The sequence below is a fragment of the Triticum urartu genome, chromosome 7 (genome assembly GCF_003073215.2).
Source record: "Triticum urartu cultivar G1812 chromosome 7, Tu2.1, whole genome shotgun sequence".
In the NCBI taxonomy this organism is placed as follows: domain Eukaryota; kingdom Viridiplantae; phylum Streptophyta; class Magnoliopsida; order Poales; family Poaceae; genus Triticum; species Triticum urartu.
The window spans coordinates 618,553,343-618,567,267 of record NC_053028.1 but is presented as its reverse complement, the minus strand read 5'-3'; the positions used below and the strand labels follow the sequence as shown (position 1 = coordinate 618,567,267).

General features: G+C 43.7%; 1 long non-coding RNA gene across 4 annotated transcripts; it reads left to right on the top strand.

Moving 5' to 3' along the window:
- Positions 1-6,222: 6,222 nt before the first annotated feature.
- LOC125521864 lies at positions 6,223-13,584 on the top strand. 4 transcript variants are annotated; one of them, XR_007289473.1, is made up of 6 exons: positions 6,223-6,766; positions 6,843-7,004; positions 7,785-9,507; positions 9,744-9,808; positions 12,449-12,599; positions 13,417-13,584. It is a non-coding gene; the product is annotated as an uncharacterized LOC125521864 (long non-coding RNA). The 4 variants fall into 4 exon arrangements; XR_007289471.1 differs by lacking the exon at positions 9,744-9,808 and adding an exon at positions 9,610-9,683 and having other exon boundaries at positions 6,224-6,766; positions 12,453-12,599; XR_007289470.1 differs by lacking the exon at positions 9,744-9,808 and adding an exon at positions 9,610-9,683 and having other exon boundaries at positions 6,224-6,766.
- Positions 13,585-13,925: the final 341 nt, after the last annotated feature.

Genomic DNA, 13,925 nt, shown 5'->3' with positions numbered 1-13,925 from the left:
AAGCCAATTAGTATTTACCTTTGAACGCTACATCAAGCGAATAAAATGTTACATTTCCATTAGGTGCAATTGTGGATTGTATATTTTGTTAAGCACATTCGGAAAATCATTAAGTATTTCATGTTTAGGGTATTGGTTCATGAAGTTTGTTTCAATAATACAATAAATCTTTCTAATGTTTCTCATTCTGATTGAGTAGTTAGTGCTTTTTATTGAACAACAAACATGTCATTTTTCACCCTCTATTGGTGAACCGGAGGAATATGAATTTTCAAATTATATTGCACTTTATTAACACAAATAAGACCTTGTTAGTTCAATGAGAACATGAGGAATGCCCGTCAAACAACTGAAAGCTAGCACAAGTCCAAATTTAGCTCAAGATGCAAGCGTTTATTAATACATTTTAGACTTGACTACCAACAAATGACAACAACTGAATTAGATATTCATGTGAGATAATGGTAAGATGAGAATCCGCACCCACATGTAATTAAATACACAACACACATGATGAATGTACATATGCACCTGCACGTCAATACGCAACCACACCATTAATACCATATACACATTGTTACTAACATACAAATATGTCACGTGAACACATAACTCTCCTTTAATACATTGCAAAATGACTTCTTGTGAACGTATGGCATTAGCTCCGCTCCTTAATAAAAAAATAGACAAACATCCAAAGATGTAATAGTTATCGTAATGCCATATTAGTCAACATATGCAAACTCCATGTTTCTTGGACTCAAGTAAAACATATGTATACCCAATTCATCTTTATGGTAGCGTGGTTCTTAGTCATTACCCGAAGTAAGAATAGTCAATATCTTGCTGCTAGATCATGTCATCACTAGAGGAACGCGCCACCAAGGAAAAGGGAGAAACGAGCCCACCTAGCACTTTGAGGAGGGCAAGCCGCTGCCGTTAGCAACGATCGACGCGTAGCTGCCAACGAGGAGGGGAGATGGTAGCAGCAAAAGCTAGGGTTGGGGGAGATGGGTTATCCCTGGCCCGCATGATTGAATTACACTTTTTTTCCTCATGGATTGATCGCTTCCCATGGCGACCGTTGTCATGTTAGGCCTGAAAGATCAACAGATAGTATGTTGCTGCAGGAGCTGAATCAAAACGCATGATCTCATGCCGAGGAAGATGCATGTTTTCCAGACACACTTGGGGTATATGTCACGGCCGTACTTCAATCAAGAACTACATGCACTCTATTATTTAGGAAGATTAGAGGTGAGGCCAGGGTGCACCGCTGGTAATGAGGAACTCGGTCACCAATTAATAGTTTGCCTCAAAATTGAGTTGCAGTATACGCTTCAATCCTTGACTGATCAATGCAACCTAGGGCAATCTTGGCCTCCGCAATCTCCTGCAACCTAATGGATCACATAAGTCGGCTCAACACCATACGTACACGGATGGCGTCCCACTACCTACATGGAGTCATTCATACATACAGAGTACATTTTTTCCGAACCAGGCCATTCCCCTTTCCATTTCACAACGGAAATACAGAGTTTTTACACATTGTAGGAGACGAAGAAAGAGAGAAAAGTGAGTTCAATGCACTATTACGAAAGCCGCTGCTAGGTGTCCCACACTCAAAACGCCTACTATGACGCAAAACCCTAATAGTACAAGCACGACTATAAGTTCAGCGTAGGAACCATGCACACAACAAAACAACCGCTCCATTTCCAGCAAGATGAAGATCTGCTACTCCAGCCTAAATGTGCGCCAGCTCCAAAGCTTTATGCATGAACCGTGAAGTACCCCATGAACCATGAAGTACCCAACTTCAGCATCTTTTGATCCTACCCTTTTCGGAGACCTCTCCAAGAAGTTAGCAGCGAGCATTTATAGAGGAGAACGCATGGTATGTTCATCAAAGGTGGCTCTATTTGATGTGATACATATAGCCCAACAAATAGCAGCAATCCCCACCGAGGAGGAAAGCATAAAACCACGAGAAAGCTTTCCCGAGAGAAGAGGGGCAACAATGAGTGTTAAGAATCACAAAAAGAGCTTGGACACATGACAATCGATGAACAAATGACACACGGTTTCAACATCATTACAAAAGTAACAAAGAGGGGAGCCACCCTAGTTTCGCTTATATATATATTATCCTTGGAAAGCACAAAATCAAGGAAGAGCTGCCACATACAAAGACTTCAATCTTTAAAGGAATTCCCACACACCAAATCTATCTATTGTGAGCGCCAGCAATATCTTTTTGCAACCACTGGTATAAGGGTTTATAACAGTATAAAGGCTCCTTTACTATGAAGAGACCAGGAGACCTCATCAGGTCCAGGTTCCTAAGAACTACATTGCATGTTTGCAAGACATACATACAAAGTACATGCACACATAACATTGTCCTGGCTCCTAGCACGCGGCGCCCATTACACGGTATGAACGGCCCAGGCGGAGCTAAGGCACTCGGTCGTTTTTGCGCGTCGTGACTGGTTGGCCATAGTGACTTTCATCTTGCCTTCCTCCTTCGCCCCGATAGGCAGACCCCTGCAAAGGAAGCGGTTGGTATGATCCAGCTCCTAGTCATCGAGGGACGATCACTCCAATGCTTCCATGTCCAACTTGAAGAACCTGAAAACACAACCTGTCATTATCACGGGAGCACACGATACAATCACAACTTCCCCACTAGACGCAACAAGGTAGTGAGCATCTCGTATGCTGCATTGAACTGGACAAGAGGCCCTTCTCCAGGTCATTTATTTCATGTGAAGATAAGGGTTTGCCCAAAGAATTCGGTGCAAATAGCTTGTGCCTTGATCAGAGATTACTGGTATGCTTGTGACGCGCACGTATGCGTCCCTAGGACAAGCAACATAGACAGTTGATGATAAACATAGAAAACAAAATAGCCTTTGTTGGAGAGTGACAATCTGCTCTTCAAAATAAAATGGATCGAGTCAGACCATGAGAAGCCAACCACAACTTCAAATTGAACAAAAGCATCTAGAAACAACATGCTAGTTGTTCCATGGACCAATGGCACCCTCACCTCTTCAGAACCAATGTTCTCGTTGATGAAACAAAAGCATTTGCTTCCATTGCTCAAGGATATTTGGCATAAGCAATGTGGACAGATTAGAACATCAGTGGAGTATGTAGTTTACAAGATGATGGTAACCCTATATTAGAGTAGAGTGTTGTGATTTGGCAAACTCTCTATCAATTTGATAAACCTGCAAGCCTCTAATGTGTGAATAATTGTTTACTAACATCATTGTGCAAAGAAGAAATAATCAAGGTCTGCCGGGGACCAAGCTAGGTGTAGATGTAGTGCCCTTTCCATACCGTGAGTTTGTTCATATTTTTGGAATTTCGAATTTTTTGTTCAAGTGTTCAATAATTGTTCATGTTTGAAAAGTTTGTTTGAATTTAAAAAAAATCATGGTTTTAGAAAGGGTTTCGCATTTGTAAAATTTTGTTCATAATTTTCTTTTCTTTTGTTCTCGATTTTCGTGAATTGTTCAAAAAAATTCAAAAGCTGTCTGGTACTTTAAGCTCTCTCTTTGCTAGAAAACCAGTAGAACATATTAGCTCTATTTGTTCAAGACTTCCCGAGCGGGGATGTCGCAGGTTCGATCCCTGGTTGGGCGGTTTAATTTTTGGCGATCCTTTTAACGCGCTCGAACTTCTGACCTCTAAATGGGCCGGCCCATCTGCACCTACCTTCAGCGAAAGCTCCACTTCTTGACGCTAAAAAGCGTTAGACAGGAGTAAATGGAATATCCTATTTGATGCACGCTGTGTCAAATTGTCAACCTTTCGCACAAACCCTGCCGATCGAGCGATGACTTGGGCCGGCCCATTTAACGTGTTGCAGCCTATCCGGTTTTGGGAACTTTCTAGAGTTTCCCAGCCTAGTTTTCTGGTTTTGGGAACCTTCTAGGAGGTTCCTGAACCATTTTTTCTCTTTGGTTTAATTTTTGGCGATCCTTTTAAAGCGCTCGAACTTCTGACCTCTAAATGGGCCGGCCCATCTGCACCTACCTTCAGCGAAAGCTCCACATCTTGACGCTAACGAGCGTCAGACAGGAGTAAACGGAATATCCTATTTGATGCACGCTGTGTCAAATTGTCAACCTTTCGCACAGACCCTGTCGATCGAGTGATGACTTGGGTCGGCCCATTTAACGTGTTGCAGTGTATCCGGTTTTGGGAACTTTCTAGAGTTTCCCAGCCCAGTTTTCTGGTTTTGGGAACCTTCTAGGAGGTTCCCTGAACTGTTTTTTTTTCTCTTTGTTTTTTTTCTTTTCTTCTTTTGTTTTCTTTCTTTTTCTTTTGCTGTTTTTTCATTTCCGTTCTTGCTTATTTCATTGTTTTAAAAAATGTTCACAAAATAAAAATGTTTTGAATTTGAAATAATATTCATGTATTTCAAAATTTATTCACAAATTTTAAAAATGTTCATATTTTCGAAAAAACTTCCAGAATTACATAAAATGTCGCATTTGCAAATTTTGGTTTGAAATTCAAAAATGTTCGAGTTTGAAAAAGTGTTCAGGAATCCAAAAAATGTTCGTGGTTTCAAATTTTTGTTAGATATTTCATAAAGTCCATTTTCAAATATTTATTCACAAATTCAAAAAATGTCTGCGGTTTCAATTTTTTTCGTAATTTCATTAAATGTTCCATTTTCAAATATTTGTTCACAAATTTGAAAAATGTTCGTGGTTTCAATTTTTGTTCATAATTTCTTGAAATGTTCCATTTTTCAAATATTTGTTAAAAAATTCCAAAAAATGTTCGTGGTTTAATATTTTATTCGGAATTTCATAATTTGTTTGCAACTTCAAAAAATGTTTCACGTTTCGCAAAAACATTTTCTGCAATTTCAATTCTTTTGTTCGCATATGTAAAAAAATGGTCTTGTCTATGAAAGTGTTCAGAGATTCAAAGAATTTCTTTTTTTATGTGTTCAAAAATTAAAAAATTGTTTGCATTTTGTCAAAACTTGTTCTTGATTGTCAAAAATTGTTTGGAATTAATAAAATATCCCTATTTATTCAAGATTTGTTCACACATTCAAAAAATGTTCCTGTTTAAAAAAATCACAATTCAAAAAGTTGTTCACATTTTCTAAAAAGTTGTTCGTTTTATCAAAATTGATCATAATTTTAAAAAAAATGTTCCTTTTTTGAATATTTTTTCACAACTTCAAATTTGGTACTGATTTTAAAATTTTGTTACCAATTCGAAAAATTGCTAACATTTTCTTAAAACTCATTTCTGTGCTGTCAAAAATGTTCGGAATTTTTAAAAAAATTGAACTTACAAGAAAATATCAAAAAAAGGAAAATAATCCGCCCAGCCGATGTTGCTTGTACTAATGTGTTTGAATTGCCGTTTTGCTACTAACACGTATCAGGTGTAGTGGTTAGGTACCTTCGTCTACAGGGGTGCGGTCGCGTGCTCGAATCATTTTCGAAGCACTTCGTTTTCTGTTTGTTTTTTACGGCGCTCGCTGCCTGCGTGGGCCGGCCCAGTCCAGGGACTAGCCTATGCGAAGGCTCGACATTCTGCCGCAGAATGCGGACGTCCCGGAGTAAACAGCTCGGTGCTACTGCACGATGCGATATGCTCGGCATTACTGGGCTCGAATAGAAGCGGCCCAACATGCGGCTTGTAATCGGACTGGCCTCACTCATTAGCACAAACCTTATAACAGAATCATGTTGCCCCGGAAGGGCCGGTCCTGAGATTTTAGAAGTTTAGGGCAGGCGAACCTAAAATTTAAGGCCCTTGATATAAACAACATGACTAATCTGGAACAAAAATGCTGGGCTCGAATAGAAGCGGCCCAACGTGCGGCTTGTAATCGGACTAGCCTCACTCATTAGCACAAGCCTTATAACAGAATCATGTTGCGCCGGAAGGGGCCAGTCCTGAGATTTTAGGAGTCCAGGGCGGGCGAATCTAAATTTTGGGGCCCTTGATATAAACAACATGACTATAATCTGGAACAAAAATGCTACACGCACGGACTCCTGGCTCACGGACTTCACGGGCCTGCTGAGCTGTCCTGTTTTAATTGGCCTAATTAATCTTCTTTTCCTAATTAACCGCCTCTCCCCTCATCCCTGATTTAACTGGTGGGCTGGGCACCCAGCCCCGTAATGCCCCGTAACTGTCCGTGAATGTAGCAAAGCTTAATCTGGAATGTGCATATCTCCAGTATACATTTAGGTTATGTGTCAGTGTGATCTCGAAAGTAGAGCGAGGAATTGAACATATAAAGAATGAGCTAGTGCACCCAACTAGCGGCACCAGCCACGTCTCCTTTTATTCGCCATCCTCTTCGCGTCGTCCGGCCTCCCCTGCTCCACGACCCTCTGCCTCAGGGCCTCCCGCGCCGCCGCCTTCTCTTCCGGGCCTCTTCTCTGGCGCTCGATGCAGCCGGGGCGACCTCCTCCTCTTCCTCTCCTCCTTCCCTGCCTCCGGATCCAGACCAGTGAAATCTGGAGGGGAGACGAGTAAAGGGCGACTGAGGCGACGGTCGAGCAGATGAGAGGAAGAGAGAAGGAAGAAGAGGCGACGCTCGAGCAGATGAGAGGGAGAAAGAGGTAGGTGCAGCAAGGCGACAGACGGGAGAGGGCCGAGGGCGAGCTCCAGCGCGAGCGCGTGGACCTGTCACCCACGCCGGCGAGGTCCTCAGCCCCGAGCTGCGCCTCTACCACCGCGAAGGCGACTGCTGCGACCATGCTCGGTATGCTCACGCCCCCATCAGAGATTGTGGCTGACCGGATAGCAATTGCTCTGCTTTACGGTTAGGTTTTGTTCAGTGCGCACACACACTGTGCCGTCTCCAGGTGCCAGTTGAAGTTACTGCTGGGCTTTATTTCCCTCCTCTGATTTGGTGATGTGGGAGAAAGAAGAAGAGCAGGCATGTTCTCTATTTCTACATCCAACGTCCACACGGCTAGATCGACAGGTCTAAACTCTTGGTGAGCTCCTCCACTACCTGATTAATTCCTCTTCTGCTCTATCCTTTTTCCTTTCAATTCATCTAAGAAACTTTGAAATCAACCAACTATCTAATGCCTAAAATCCATGGAAAGAAGTGGTCTTGAAGTGTGAAACTCAAGCCGGCAATTGGATACCAATTTGCCTACTTATTTATACCTTCAAATATTAGTTAAAGACTAATTAAGTCACTGTTTCTTATTTTTTTCTATTCCTTATTTATACCTTCAAATATTAGTTAAAGACTAATTAAGTCACTGTTTCTTATTTTTTTCTATTCCTTATTTATACCTCCAAACAGTACACAATGTCAGAAGTTGAACTATAAATGCCTGCTTATGATTAATGGATCACCATAAAAATGGAGAATTTCTCCATTTGCATTTTCATGTTCTATCTCAGATGTAGCACATTGTGTGTATGAATCATGGTGAATGTCAAGCCTACTTAGGTCATACCCAAGTAAGGTCACTATAGATGTATAGTGCTTATAAAATGTGGTGCTGTAATATAACTTTGTTCCTCAATTGGGAATTATGTTTTTCTATAGTTAAAGTGCATGTGTGTTGCTGTGATGTATATAAGTGAAAGGGAACAAAAAAGAATGGGAGAAGGGAGCTTCTTGCTTTTCTTTTTCCCTTTTGTTTCTGTTTGATAATTACCCATCCATCCTCATGCTTGAGTATTTTCTAACCTCCCCTGTTTTATTCTTTTGGTGCTACTTGGACGTTTCTAATGTCTGTTTTTTTGTTTTCTTTCAGAATACAGAAAGAGTAAGCTACTAGCATTCCTAATGTGCAAGTAAACCTACTGGGATTATGACTGCAAAAAAAATTCATGACATGTGAGCAATTCTCAATTTAGATACTGTGAGCTTAAATAACAAGAGCTAAACTGTTGTGCCATGTTCAGAATTGGTAATAGAAAAGATAATCTAAACGCACATTCTGAAATTATCTAGACTCCTGCCTTTGGGGAATTAGGTTGCTAAGCATTACTTTGTAAATAAATGACATGCTAACTTGCTGGTTCAGTTTAAAGCTATAGGCAGGGGCTTGCGGTAGGGGGGATATCATTGTGGCAGTTGAAAACCAAAACACTTATTCATGAGTGTATGATCTGGACTGCGCTTTTCTGAAAGTATGTTACGATCCTGCTCTTGGGAGATTAAGCTGTTGTGGTTTTGCTTCATACAGGGCCCGCTTTGGACCAGTGCGAGAGGTGCGACGGCCCGGGGCCCAGACTAAAAGGGGGCCCATAGTATATATGCAGTATATATATTATATATTACGGATTAGTGGAAAAAAAAGAATGACTAACGTCCAGCCCAGGTAGCTCTGAGCCCACCCAGCAAGCAGCACGCAACCACCACTAGGGCCTGCCCAACCAAGCCCAGGCAACGCACGTTGCCCTGTCGTTCGCCTGGAATCCAGGGAGACGCACCGACACAGGAGCACGGAGACGCATCGACACAGCAGCACGCCGCCTGACGCCGACACCAGCGCACCGCACCGAACCTGGAGCTGAGTTTGGGATCAAATCAGCAAGAATTCGGGGACTTCATAAATAATTGGCATGCTAAAACATTGGTTGTTGTTTCAGTGGTGGGGACCAATAATAGAAAGAAGTTGCTTCCTTAGATGGTTGGTTAGGTCATGGGTGCAGCAAGGAAAGGGACACCTGATGACGGTTCTGGACTTGAGGTCTAACAAAAAGTATTGTTCAGTGTAGTGTTTTTCTGGTTTCTTGATCAGTGTGTCAGAGGCCATGAATTCTTTTCATGCTTGCAAATATTTTTTTGATTGTATTTGAAAAGTATACCCCGATTGAGAGTCTAGGAGGGATCTTGCTGAACAAATATACCTGACTTCATGAATGTCTGTACAGTTAGTCAGAGATGAAATGACAAGCAGCTCTCCTGCGTCGTTCGAGAAGAAAAGAAAACAAAAGACGAGGATTATATAATCCCACTTTATGCTTACAGTTAGTCCGAGATTCAAGTGATTATTTGTGCCGTGGTCGCTACAACAAATCATCTAAAATAAGCTACTAGCGTTTTTTTTATCCAAGCTTTCTTGCTTAGAATTAGATAATATACGCCTGCTTCATACATATTACTCTTTCTGAGAGGGGCATGATCATCATGAAATCAGCAAATTATATACGCATATGTGCTTTACTAAATATTATTCTCTCTGTATACCTTCTTTATTTTTATTAGAGAAACGGTTGAGATAGTACACTCAGACTAATGCATTGCATGTCTTTTTGTGCTTAAACCAGAGGCAAAAGCACTTTAAAATATGTTCCGCTGCCTCTTCTCCTCTTCATTGCTCTGCTTCTTCCCCTGATTCCTCTTTTTCGTTTTTTCTCTTTGTGGCGCCGCCGAGGATGAGTGGAGCAGCTGCTGAAGCAGGCGCGGCGCTGGTGCGCTGCTGGCGAAGCGGTGGTCAACGGTGCCGTCGACGTTGTCCTTGGCAGAAGGTAAGCCAAGATCAATCTCACAATATTCCTTTGTCGTCTTTGTTCTTATGCAACTTAGTGATTGGACTTTCTCTGTTATGTTTCACAAATTGCTACTTTCAGTTATCCCCATTGGCTTGTGGATATGCTCCTGCTGGGTCGTTCTTGTTTATTTTCTCTATCCAACATCATTGCAGGTTGGTGTTTCCTCTCTTTCTCACTGCAGCTACCGCCTACCTATGCCTCTATTATTCTAGGATTTTGCAAGTTAAATACTCATGTGTGCTGAACTGAAAAGTTCTCTATGTAACATCTATTGCAGGTTGGTGTTTCCTACCTATGCCTCTATTATTCTAGGATTTTGAAAGTTAATTGCTCATGTGTGCTGAATTGAAAAGCTCAATGAAAGGCACTTATTTCTATGCACAAATGCTTTTGTTGCTATAAGAATCTGTAGAGAAGAAATATATACGTCTCCTCTGTTCATTGCCCTTTTTTTGCGGGTAGTTCATTGCCATTTTGGATTCATATGTGAAGTCTATTGTTGTTAATTACAGTTAACTAATTTATTAATTCATGGTTGTTTTAGTTGCTGACCATATGATTCGTAGCCTTGGACAGAAGAGGCCAGCAACAAACAGAAGCAACCACTGTCCTGTCCAGAACATGTATATCTTCAGTTTTGGTTGCCTTCCGTTTACTTGCCAACAAGCGACACTGAGCTCGCATATTTACTGTTTGCTTTGTTATATACTTAATCTACTAGACAAAGTGTAAAATGGAAATTCATGCTCGACAATTTTGTATATTTATAAACCTATATGCTACTCTAATTGGTTTTACTTCTTCTATATATTTTCTCCTCTTGGCGTGTATAAACAGTGCACAAAGTTAGTTTCTTTTCCTTCTCGATCGCATCTAATTTTAAAGAAAATAGAGAGGAATCTAAGAGATACACAACCAGAAGAACTTTGTTTCTTTGACTTTTCGGTCGTGTCTAACTTTTGGTAAAAGAGAGGAATTTAAGATAGATAGACAACCTGAAGAGCTTTGAACAGCTTTGAACGTTCAAGTATGCTGCCGGCCTCCTCGCCGCTGCTGTCGCGTGGCTGGCACCAGTGTGTGGCAGCTGCTGAGATGGGCACAGTTTACTCCGGGTTCGGTGATGGTGTTGAAAAGCACCTTAACTGAGGCAAGGATTTTTTTTTTTTGAAACGAGGCAAAAGACTTGCCATTTTCATTGATTAAGAAGAAGAGAATTGCTCGATTAATTAATGGAAAATCGGGCTAAAACCGATAAAACACAACCCACATGACATGGGTACCACCGGTCAACCTGGCCACCAACATGGAACAGAATCCACGACGGCACATGTCAACAGATGGCCACACTCGCAAGCAACTGACAGCTCCGACTTCGACGACAAGAAACAGAAGGGAAATATGCAGGACTTGCGCCGACCGTGCCCTCCGTAAACGACCGCCGAGTGTCTGTCATCGTCACCACCTGGACTCGCTCCATCGCAGCTCCGACTTCAAAGCAACCAAGCAACCACGGAAGAGCACCTCGGACACGCCGGGAAGAACCGACTACCGAAGACCACGCCGCAACCCAAGCTCCTCTCGACGCCATCATCGTTGCCAAACAGAAACCAGCGCCCCGCCTCAGCAAACCACGCCGCGAAGATGCCGCCATCGACGGCGAAGATGCCATCATCCACCAGTCTCTCAGTCGTAGCCGGCTCCGAGACAATGCCCCCAAGGAGGAGAAAGACGCTATGGCGCCTCCATCGCCCGGTCCAGCGGATCTGAGGTTTCCCTCCGGAGCCAAAGCCATGGGTTGAAGGAGGAGCACCTCCACGACGACGCTTCCAAGAAAGATCGCGGCAGCCGCAGGCGCCGCCGTTGTCGGCTCCGGTGAAGACCGGAGCAAGGATTTCTCCCGGAGATGTGCCGACCACCTGCCACCACGGACCGCCGCCCACTAACCACCACCTCTGCCGAGACCGACCTCACTCTGGCCACGGGATCCCACGATCCACCGCGACCAGACACGCACCACCCCCTGGCCGAAGCCGCCACCACCGAACCCGGGGCCGCCGCCCCGGCAACACCGTCAGCCACCATCTTGGACTAGCGCCATCCAGGAGACCCCACAGCCAGAAACTCAGTCAGGAGACAAGCTGCAGCGACGACGCCCTCAGCAGGGTCACGACGCCCGTGGACGCCGCCATCGTCACCCCGAACGCAGTCAGGCATGGTTTTCACCAGCAGTCGCACCCCACGACCGAAGACCGGCTGGCATACCACGGCCACTGCTTCGCGTGCGTGAACACCGCAGCCGTCGTCGCCCACCACCGTCCTGGGGCCGCCGTCCCGAGATCCATCCTCCACCGCCCGTCGTGGCGCCCGACAGAGCACCAAGTCCAGCCGAGCCGAGCACGCCCAGCCACGGCCAGCTATCACCCTCCCGCAGCATCACCGCCTGGAGCAGCGGAGCAGCGCCGCCCCCGCTCTCGATAACGGCGACCGAGGGGGTCCCACCGCCGCCGCGCCGCCAGGGCTTTGCCTGGCGACGCCTCCGGCGGTGGCGAGAGGAGAGGGAGGCGCAGGGGGGCCTGCTCGAGCCCGCAGGGGCGCCCCGGTGCGGCCCGGCGCGGCCGCACGGGAGCGGGACAGGAAGAGGGGGAGGGCCTGACTCGAACTCCTCTGCGGGGAGAGGGCCGGCGACGGCGCCGGGCTTGGGGATGGATGGAGAGAGGACGCCGGGAGGGTCCCGGATCTGTTCTTGGCTGGGCCTGAGGTGGCCGGAGGAGGGAGATTAGCCGCCGCCGGCGGCGCCTGCGCGAGCGCGAGAGAAGCCGAGCCAAGGAATTTAGTAGCATTGTGGGATGATTAACCAATTTTTTTCTTTCTGTTTCTTATACTATCTTCTCATATTATAATTCTGGTGTCCTGGTAGGCAGGGATCAGCTTTGGTGGCATCCGATGCTGGCAGGCCACGGGGTTAGAGCAGAGGAAGCTGACATGGTGTTCGAAATTCAGATGGTCATTGTGATAGAAGAAAGTGCATAAAGAATGAGCAAGGAAAAGCTACAGATTGATATGTCCAGGTTACAAATTTTTCTACCTCCACCCCATATTCCCACTTATGGTTTAGTGAAGAGTATGATTTCTCGCTTGGGAGGATGCCATGCAGAAGATATGCATTTGTTTCCAATGCATTTTCATTATAGTTGCTTTTGTTTAAGTTATAAAGCAAATACGACAGGTCTGCGATTGCATTGTCAAAAGCAAACCTAGGGTATTTAATGTTTCCATGTAGTTTTAAAATAACCTCCTAGCACTGTTCATTTTAGATAGATATATAATGAACTCACATAAAAGAATCGAGATTACAAACATAGAGGCTTCACTAGAAGAGAGGCCCTTGCTGGAGATTCACAAGAGCCATGTTTTTTGTAGGTACAAGAACCATATTTCTATTTACGATTATCTCCCAGCAATGAAAGTCGTATGTGACAAACATGAATAAGCTAGGGGAAAAGTCAACTCCTCTCTTCCTTTTTGTTTGAGTGTTAACTTCTGTTTTCAATTTCCAACTTTGTGCAACTATTTTCTATAGTATAGGTGCTTGCTATGTTAGAGATAAAAAGGATCTTCGTTACAGCAAGCCACGTGGGCACAGGGCATGGAGAAATGCCAGTATTCTTGAAATCCCTTGTTGCATTTGTTCTTGGTCCTCCTGGGATGTTACTAAGACATCCTTTTCTTAGGTATTGAGTAGGATTTTAGATGCACAAAAATAAATGCTTAAGTTGACGATAAGGTGATGTTTGGCCTTGGCCTTTTGTTCTAATCATTTGTTGTTATTATAACATATCATTTCATCATTTTTTGGCTTCATTCTTCCCTTCCTACTCGCGGCAGGTACAAGACTCGGGCAACGGGCAGGTACAAGACTCGGGCAACAGTTAATGGACACAATGAATCTGTGCTAATATAGCTTACTTTATAAAGCCATCAATGTATGCTATTATCAAGTGTTTTGAATATTTTATTTTAAGCTATATAAGTATTCATTAACTTTGTTCTAAATTAGTCTAATATGCATGGTTTGAATGCTGGGCTCGCTCTTCCTTTTTTGCGTGATATGAGTATTTTCTTTTAAGATATCATGTAATGGAATGTAAGTATTTATTAAGCTGCTTTAAATCAATCTCATATGCATGATTTTGATACTCGGCTTACTCTCGCTTTTTGCGCCATGGATGCAACGGGTCATCTAACACAGGACAAGCATATGCTTTCGCCTTCAAATGCACTTCCAAAGGACTGATCGTTTACTCAATATAAGCAAGTTGCAAGAGCACTTTGTTATGTAACTTGCATTAGTATAGAGCCCTTTGTTATATAACTTAGCATTAGTATAGATGTCT